This window comes from Diadema antillarum, unplaced genomic scaffold, assembly GCF_040938485.1.
Source record: "Diadema antillarum isolate AM-2024a unplaced genomic scaffold, OU_Dant_1.0 scf00000033, whole genome shotgun sequence".
Taxonomy (NCBI): Eukaryota; Metazoa; Echinodermata; class Echinoidea; order Diadematoida; family Diadematidae; genus Diadema; species Diadema antillarum.
In genome coordinates, this window is record NW_027270922.1 from 1,415,393 (window position 1) to 1,424,878 (window position 9,486).

At 40.4% G+C, this 9,486-nt stretch overlaps 1 pseudogene; it reads left to right on the forward strand.

Moving 5' to 3' along the window:
• Positions 1 to 2,651: 2,651 nt before the first annotated feature.
• On the forward strand, positions 2,652 to 5,763 carry LOC139743104 (echinoidin-like; annotated as a pseudogene).
• The last annotated feature ends 3,723 nt before the right edge of the window (positions 5,764 to 9,486 follow it).

Genomic DNA, 9,486 nt, shown 5'->3' on the forward strand with positions numbered 1-9,486 from the left:
AAGGGTTCGTTAATCCGAACATTTGTGGCATTATTCCGAGGGTTCGTTAATCCGAAAATGAAATAGTGTTCGCTATTCCGAAGGCTCGTTTACCCGAAAATGAAATAGGGTTCGTTATTCCGAAGGTTCGTTAATCCGAAAATGAAATAGGTTCGTTATTCCAAAGGTTCGTTGATCCAAAATGAAATGGGATCGGTCACAAACCTTCGGAAAAGCGAACTTTGTTTCATTTCGGATTAATGAACCTTCAGAATAACGAACCTTATTTCATTTTCGGATTAATGAACCTTCAGAATATCAAATCTTATTTCATTTTCGGATTAACGAACCTTCGGAATAACGAAACTTCGGAATAACGAACCTTCGGAATAACGAACCGTCGGACTAAAGAATTTTCGGAATAACGAACCTTCGGAATACCGAACTGTAACCGGCTTACAGAGGCCATGAAATGAGAATAAGGAGGTTGGTGAAGGGGTCCTGCGCTGTTTCCTTGATGCCATCTGAAGTAGATGGTATTTCCTTGATGCCTGTGTATAGTAGATGATAGATGGCAGATATAAAATCAGGAACGGAGAAAAGAGAGAAATTCGAGAGAAAAAGATTCGAGGATTCCTATAAAGGAGACGAGTGAAAACATGTAAGCAGTTGGTGAGTTGGGAAAAGTCCTAGGGGATAACAAAGACTGCATGGATATACAAAAAGAAGATACCATATGAAACAATATTACTCTAACATGCTTTTTAGTAAATCTAATGCGCAGAAAACCTATACACCTTCACATGTAGACATGTACCAAAGAAATCTAATCGGAGCAGTCTTCCGATTCTTTGCTTGTGTACATGACAGGACCGGCGCTACGTTTTTACAAAGTGAGAGGGCCCAGCTCATGGGAACAATGACGCCGGTAAAGACACTGTGGATGACAGTTGCCATTTCCATACCAAAATCGATGGACAAATATTAAAGTTTTCTTCTTTTTTGACACTCCTCTAACACGAAAGAAAAAGAAGTGCTTTTTACACTTGTAAATTTTTGCTTAGTCCCGTACCAACGGTGGGGCAAAGGGGGGGGGGGGGGGGAGGCGTTAGCCCCACCGTTGGTACGGGACTATCCTTAGCCCACTTTCTGTTTACACACGTTTTTGCCAAAGTGGGCTAGCCCCACCGATAGTCCGGTACTATCTGGCCCTGCAAAATAGCAGGGTTAGCACCGCAATTGCGGTGCCAAGCAAGTGAGTGTAAACAGAACGAAAAAATAATACTGGGCTAAGCGACGGAGACGAAGTCCGACCCTCACTGACCAATCAGAAACGAGTGCTGCCGGTACATGCGTGTACGTGTACAGGACCGGATATCTCCTGTCGTGTCTGTCATTTCGATCTGACTTTGACCGGGGCAAAAGCAACCGGATGAAATGGTAATTAACACTCCATGTAGGAATTAACCACAATGCAAATTGTAAAATAGGAATCAAAACAAAACAGGATGTAGCCGGAATGTCCGAAGTGATATTGAAAGTGATGTATCTTCCACAACGTTACAGTAAATCCTATACGGCAATTTGACCTCTGTACGACAATCGCGTTTTGGCCCGATAAAGTAGCAGATAAAGGCGCCGTTTACCTTTCAAGCCATATCAACAAATTCCTGTAACTATGTCTTCGCTTGGTGCGAATTATTGATATGTTTTACCATTATTCATGCACTTCACGAAAGGAATACCCAGATACAAATAAAATTTCTGCGCGCATGAGCGAGAAATTTGGAGATGATCATGTCATGACCTCCTCCTGTTTTCATGAATGTGTGGCTCTGACCAGTAGCAATACTTTGTGAAAACACGTGACATCTTGAAATAAAGAGATTACTGTCTCCGCAAGTCAAATTTTTAACAGTGTTTAAGTGGAACTTGTGACACTCTGATTCCTAGATTTGGTTTGATCTGGGCCCCCAGTTGATACGATAACAACTCTTGATGGTATGGCAATTGTCATGGTAACGACAAGAATCCAGCTTCCTGATTGGCTGTTGCTACTGGAAGTTGCCATTCCAGCAAGAGTTGCCGTCCTAACGTCTTTTATGAAACGGGGCCCTGATCTGATCTGATCTGATTTGACTTGATTTGATTTGATTTGATTTGATTTGATTTGATTTGATTCATTTACAAAATGCATGCAGACCTTAGGTATACATAATATTGTTATATTATACACAAATCTATAAATAGTTTGTACGTGGGATATGTCATTATACATTTTGTGTGGAACGTCATATAAGCTATTTAAGCTTGACTGGACGTCCAGTAGATTAACTTACACAAATATGTAAAGAAACATGATACAAAAAAAGTGTAATGCACCTTCAGTAGGTTTCATGGCTAGGAACGCTATAAGTCATCTGAAATATTACGCTGTTTCAATGTGGCCTTTGGAACACGGACGATGTGATAAAAAGGTATATTGCCAAAACCATCCGGAAGTGAGCGCTCGGCATGTATTGCGTGGTTCTAGAGTGCTGTTTGGCCTCCTGATTGAATGCAAAATACATTGTACACCAAAACAATTTCGGTTGATTGTCACGTTTCAAGCCCGAGCAGGGTTTTTCCGAGAACATCAGGAAGAAACCCTTTGAGTTCCATTCTGTGTCAAGATGTCGCCGACCCGCCAAGCTGTGTGCGCCTTTTTGATTCTGGTAGCTGCAGTAGAGTTCCATTGGGCCACTGCATCTTGCTGCTGCCCTGCAATGTGGACTGCCTTCGGGAATCATTGCTACAGGTAAAAAAGTCGTACGGAAAGCTTTATAACTGATTGATATAGCGGGCAGGTAATTTGTTGAAATCCATGCTTTATCAAGAACGGGATGCGAAGGCAAGAAGGCGACTTATCTACACTCATCAAGACGCCAGACGCCTATATACAGCCGAGTTCTGAGTAGTTTCTTCTGGCATAATACCTTTCTCATGAAGACACCTATAGGAGAGCTGTAAATGAGTTGCCAACCACTGATCTCAAAAGACATAACTATCTGGATATATCATTGGCCCAATTCACTCTGTACAAACAAGCCGCGTTAGCGAGGCCGCCGCGCCGCCATCTTGTTACCAGCCTTGTACCGCTTTGCCCGCATTTACCAGCAGAGACTGTCACCAAGATCACGTGATGTGATGAGCTTCGTACACATTAGTGTATGGACAATGTGCGTGGTAAAATGGCGGCGCTGTGGCTTCAAATTGCCCTATGAGATGTCTAGATACTTCCAATAGAGATCAGTGGTTGCCTCTCGCTTTCACGCCTTGAACAAAACGCCTCGGCGAGTTTCACAAAGTTGCAGTGAACTCCGGATGATTTTCAGACTTTTGCATTTGAACATCTTTTGCTTATATTGGGTAAAGAGTGACAGAAATTATAGTGATTGGAATAAGAGTAATTTCAAAATTCATAACAAATCATAGTGAACAAGGATGATTACATAGCAGCTTCATATAAGACTGCAGGATTGGGTGCTCATGGAAGCTGAACAACAGAAGATGCATGCATGACTTTTGCACAGGTGAACCTGTTAAAAATTGTTATTGTAATGGAATTCCATCGCTACATTACTGGAATATGTGAGTATCTTATGTCATTATCCTTGTTCATAGTGTAATTTGATTTGTTGGGGATTTTCAGAGAATTGGTTTATCTGCTTAAGGACTACAATAAATTCCACAAATGTACATGTGGCACTATCATGATGATAATAATAATAGTAGACATTTATAGAGCGCCTTTTCCACTGGATGCAAAGCGCTATGACATGTCATCCCTGGTCGCCATAGGAGATAAAATATATACAAAATACCAGGCAGTGACAGTATAAGTCCAGTGCACATATAGGGACATCAAAATAAATAAGTCTTCAAGTTTTGTTTGAAATGATCAAGTGTGGGTGAAGATTTGAGAAGAGGAGGGAGCTTATTCCACAGCCTAGGAGCAGAAGAAGAGAAAGCTGCATCTCCGGCTGGTTTTTTCGTGTGTGGTTGAGTAAAGGTAACGGATGATGAAAGACGAGTGCGCCTAGAGTGAGAGTGTCGTACCAGACACTCCCAATGTACTCTGGAGCTCTATTGTTGACTACTTCGTAGACCAGTAGGAGAAGCTTGAAGGATATTCTTGCTTTGACTGGCAGCCAGTGGAGTTGACGTATAAGAGGAGTGGCATGAGAACGTGAACGAACATGGTACACAAGTCTAGAGGCAGCATTCTGAACTCTCTGTAAGCGATCCACATCAGCCTGACTGATTCCGCCAAGAAGAGCATTACAGTAGTCGAGTCGCGATAAGACCAATGCACGGACTGCTGCGTGACAAGTAGAAGCATCAATGTACTACATGATGTGAAATTATGAAAAAAAAAATCTTGAATTTCTGTTTAGGTTCAAACGAACGTGCAAGGCGAGTTTATCGACCTCTCGTCCTCTCACTTAATCTACAGAGGGTGTCTATGAGAGTTTGAACACATGCCATCTTTCGTTTGTTTGGGGAGGGGGTTTGGTCTTTTTATTGGCATTTTGGTGGTTTGTACTATCATCTTTTCCTGATGTTTCACAGCCAGTGCTATTACAATACTGTCAATACGATTATGGCCTATGTTATAGTCGCCATCATTGTAAATAGTACAATAGCATAAGTTTTCATCTATGCGTAATGTGTTTATCATGTAGGCCTATTATACAATGATAAGAAATTATAGTTTTATGGACCGTCACCTTTACTCCGTGAATGAGTAAAATGTGCATTAATCAATAAATCAGTCAACAATCATATCTTGATCAATTGATCAATTAGAATCCCGTGATTGTACGGCAGGTTCTTTAGCTACTCTCGCTCGTGGTTTGAGGCGGAGGGGCACTGCCGGTCCTTCACCTCTCCGTCCGTCGGCTCGGGGAGGGCAGCCCCTCAGCTCTCGCCCATCTGGCCTCCATCCACTCTCAGGTGGAAAACGACTTTCTGCACACTTTCTTCGAGACGTCGAGAGCCAGGGATGACTCACAGGTGAATAATTGAGTATATATATATATATATATATCTAAAATACATAATATTGTGATTTGTAGTGCATTATCACTGTCATTGATCACGTTGATTGTCTTTCTTATACGCTTCGATCATGATTACGTGGATATCTGTTTCTGCTTGCATAATACATGTACGTCAATTCTTCCATTATGATAATATTATGTTCGTATGTTAATTCTATGTTTTTGCAAACCTTTATTTTTCATTTAATGTGCAAAATTTCAATCCAATGCACCTCCGTGTCGGTCTATTTCCTTAAGTTACGACAAAAAGCTGAAGAAAACATGTGTCAAAAACGTCTACAAATCTAGCATCCTGCCCATTTTTTTTTTTTTTTGTCTTCAGTTAAGGAAGTTGTTCAAAACATTCAACCAAAATCGTTATAACACTTTAGTTATGCATTATTAAAGTCAAATCTCCAAACAACTCGACTTGTTTTGTTTTTCCTGATGCCTACAGCCTCTAGGAGTCTACGCAACGTTGTGGATCGGGCTACACGACTTGGAGGAGGAAGGGGTCTTCGTCTGGTCCGACGAAACGCCAGTTGACTTCGAAAACTGGGCCGCTTTCCAGCCCAATAACTCAGGCACGGGACCCAACGCGGACTGCGTACATCTCTTGGGCGGCTACAGCGGCAAGTGGCACGATCGTGGGTGCCGCACTTTAACGAAGCAGTACATTTGTAAGATGCCCTATGTCTACTAGATGTGGGCCCTATAGCCGACATGGCGCAGTGTCTACATGCTCCCCCAGATATTTTTGGCCTCCCTATACAATAGCAGTGCAGGTATACATCCACCAGGTTTGCAACATCCCTTTCGGGCCACAGTCCTGAATCCTATTTATTGTTCATAGACAATTCGCCTTGCCCACGGCCCCGGACTGTGCAATGATGTGGCTGACTGAAAGCCCCAAATGATAAGAGGGAGACCAACGATACCTCCTTGGGCAGACGATTGTCTGTGTAATACACGCATTGGGGAGGGATTTGGGCCTAACCGGTTCGGAGATGAGGAGATGAATCAGGCCGGAGTAACGCCACCATTTCCTTATTCAAAGACCCGGGTAGATTGGGGGCTCCTTGTTAGCCCGTTCATTCTCTGACCACCGGGGTACATTCGAAAACCACGACTATTATAGAACCGTTTGCTATATAATTGGCAATGGTTGATTCCAGTTGCGATTCTCCGGATGCGTGTATACTTACAAAGAAATCAGTGATAACGCTATACACAAATCTTCAATGGATTTTCGTAATGTCCGAGCTTGGCCAGCCTTCGCACTACCAGATTGACTACATGGTACTATAAAGTATTCCCGGGTATCTACCGGGTTTTTAACAAAATAATGTCTCCTCCCCCTTGATCTTTAGGGCAGCATCCCCGGGAGGTGTGTAGGGGATCTCAGAGTCAGTCTCATCTTTTCAGCATTCTTTTCTTAAAACGGAAGACACTTTGACTTTCGGCCGTTGTATTTTTTCAATGCTTTGATTTCACTTTCATGGTAATACATTATTGTACCTGCATGTTGATCTTCATTAAGTCACCTTTGAGATTTCGTGATTGAAGATTTCACGTGCACCATTATTTTTCTGCACAAAGTTTAGCAAGGACAGTGACCATGTTAAGGGCGGGGGGGGGGGGGGGGGTGAGGGGAGTGTTCCGTTTTGAGATTTGTCCCATCCACCAAGTAGGGAGCTAAGGGGAATATTAACCCTTGAACCAACCAACCAAGAGTTCTATACCCGACCCGGAATAATTACGCTTGATAGCCTTGGTGGATTAAACATATTGGAATCTTCTCACATTTCTTGCAGGTATCATGTGTGTTGTGTTGATAGCTGCCTGCTATTTTTGTTTCCGATTCATGATCATGTCTGTGTGTTTGGTTGCATGCCTGTTCTTTTACCAATTAGTAGGTGATGAACTTTACATGTCACAGGGCAACTATGCGTGTCTCTGCCTGAAACAAAAAGAAAAATATACAGAGATAACTTCTTTTTAAAATGATATTTAACAACTCATAATATCATTGACTGCAATATTCAGTGCATGTATAGCTACATGTGCCCTTATCATTGCAAGACATTGGAAACTTTTATCAGCTCCCGTAGAAAAATGAAGGTCATGCGACGCTCTACTTCGCATTGCTGAAAATTATTTTGTATAGTGTGCAAGCTATTAAGGGAAACTAAAACCCAAAGGGAAATGTGAATTGAGTGAAAGCAGCAAAATTAGAACACATCAGTGAAAGTTTGAAGAAAATCGGACAATCAATGCAAAAGATATGAATTTTTAAAGTTTTGGTGTTGGAACTGCTGGATAAGGAGACTACTTAAGTTTATGACATCGTGTGTGGACAACAATTATAAAGAAAATATAAAGAAAATTCCACATGCTATCACTTCTCTAACATAATGAAAAAGCACTTGACTAACCGCTAAAGCAGGGGGAGTAATTACTAGTACCACCCTTATTTCATGTCAGTGTCAAGTTGATGGAATGTATAATTTCATCAAAAATGAATTTTTGTGGAATTCCCTTTATATTTTCTTTATAGTTGTCCACACAAGTACATGACGTCATAACCTGTAGTGGTCTAGTCATCCATCAAAACTTTACCAACTCATAACTTTTGCATCGATTCTCCAAAATTCCTCAATTGCTTTCACCGATGTGTTGTACTGTTGCTGCTTTCACTCAATCCACATTTCTCTTTGAGTTTTGGTTTCCTTTAAGCACATATGACACAATCAATTGATTAAAGGCAAAAAGCAAAAAGCAGTTCTCTGACCATATACAGTTGTATATATATATTTATGAAACAATTCACATGATAGAGAATAAGGGTTGAAGATATCGAACGAGGAAAATAAGAAAAACTGGACAGGATATCTTGACGAGTCGTGTTTGTCATTTCGATCTGACTTCGACCGGGCAAAGCAGCCGGATGAAATGGTAATTAACACTCCATGTTGGAATTCACCACAATACAAGTTGTAAAACTGGAAACAAAACAAAACAAAAGAGGATGTAGCTAGAATGTCAGAAGTGATTTTGATAGCTGATAGCCGCATTATATAGTTTGGATGTATCTTCCAAAACGTTACAGTAAATCCTGTTCGCTAATTTGACCCCTGTACGGCAATCGCGTTTTTTTGCCAATTATTGTAGCAGCTATAGCACCCGTATATCTTTCAAGCCCTTTTATGAAATCCTGCAACTATGCAATAAGTTGGTGCGAATGATTAATATGATTTATCATTTTTAATGCACTTCAAGAACGGAATACAAGCAAAAATTAGCGAAAAATTTGGAATTGATCATGTCACGACCTCCTCCTGTTTTCATGAATGTGTATGGTTCTGACCAATAGCAATCCTCTGTGAAAACACGTGACATCTTGAAATAAAGATATTACTGTCTCCATCAAGCCAAACTTTAAACAGTGTTGAAGTGACACTTGTGACGTTCTGATTCTTTTATTTGGCTTTATTTGGCTTGATTTGACTTGATTTGATTTGATTTGATTTGATTTGATTTATTCACAAAATAGATATACCTACTTTATACACAAATATATAAAGTGTTTGCACATGAAGTATGTTATATACATTTTGCGTGAATCGTCATAAGCTATTTGAACCTTTAATAGAACGTTCAGTAGATATAACTTACACAAATATGTATAGAAACATACAAAAAAGTATAATTCATGTTCAGTATGTTTCACGGCTAGAAATACGATAGAAGGAGAGAGAGAGAAAGGAAGAGAAATCGAGAGAATTGGAAGAAGGGTGCTCCACTCCATGGTATGATTCTATAGTCTAAGGTATGCAAATTTGATTTGGCGTTTCTTTATAACTTCATCTGTCGCCTTCCACAGAGGATACAGGACATAAATCAAGCGAAATATTACCCTTAACATACGTCAGTAGCAAGTCGAAGAAATGTGCACTTTATTCAAAAAGTAAAGTTTTGTGAACTTCTCTTTTTATTTTCCTTATATAGTTATACGCATGTGACATCATACACTGTAGTAGTCTTCTCTTCCAGCAGGGACTGCGCAGATACTTAAAATATTCGTAACTTTTGAACGGATTGTCCAATTTTCCTTAAACTTTCACTGATGTGTTCTACTAATAGTGCCGCATTCTCTCAATCCTTATGTATATGAAGGTGGACTTGTCCTTTAATAGCCTTGGAAGATTAAACATATTGGAATTATCTCACATTTCTTGCAGGTATCATGTGTGTTGTGTTGATAGCTGCCTGCTATTTTTGTTTCCGATTTATGATCATGTCTCTGTGTTTGGTTGCATGCCTGTTCTTTTGCCGATTAGTGGGTAATAAACTTTTGTCACAAGGCAACTATGCGTGTCTCTGCCTGAAAAAAAGAAAGAGAGAAAAAAAAGACATAAATTTTAAA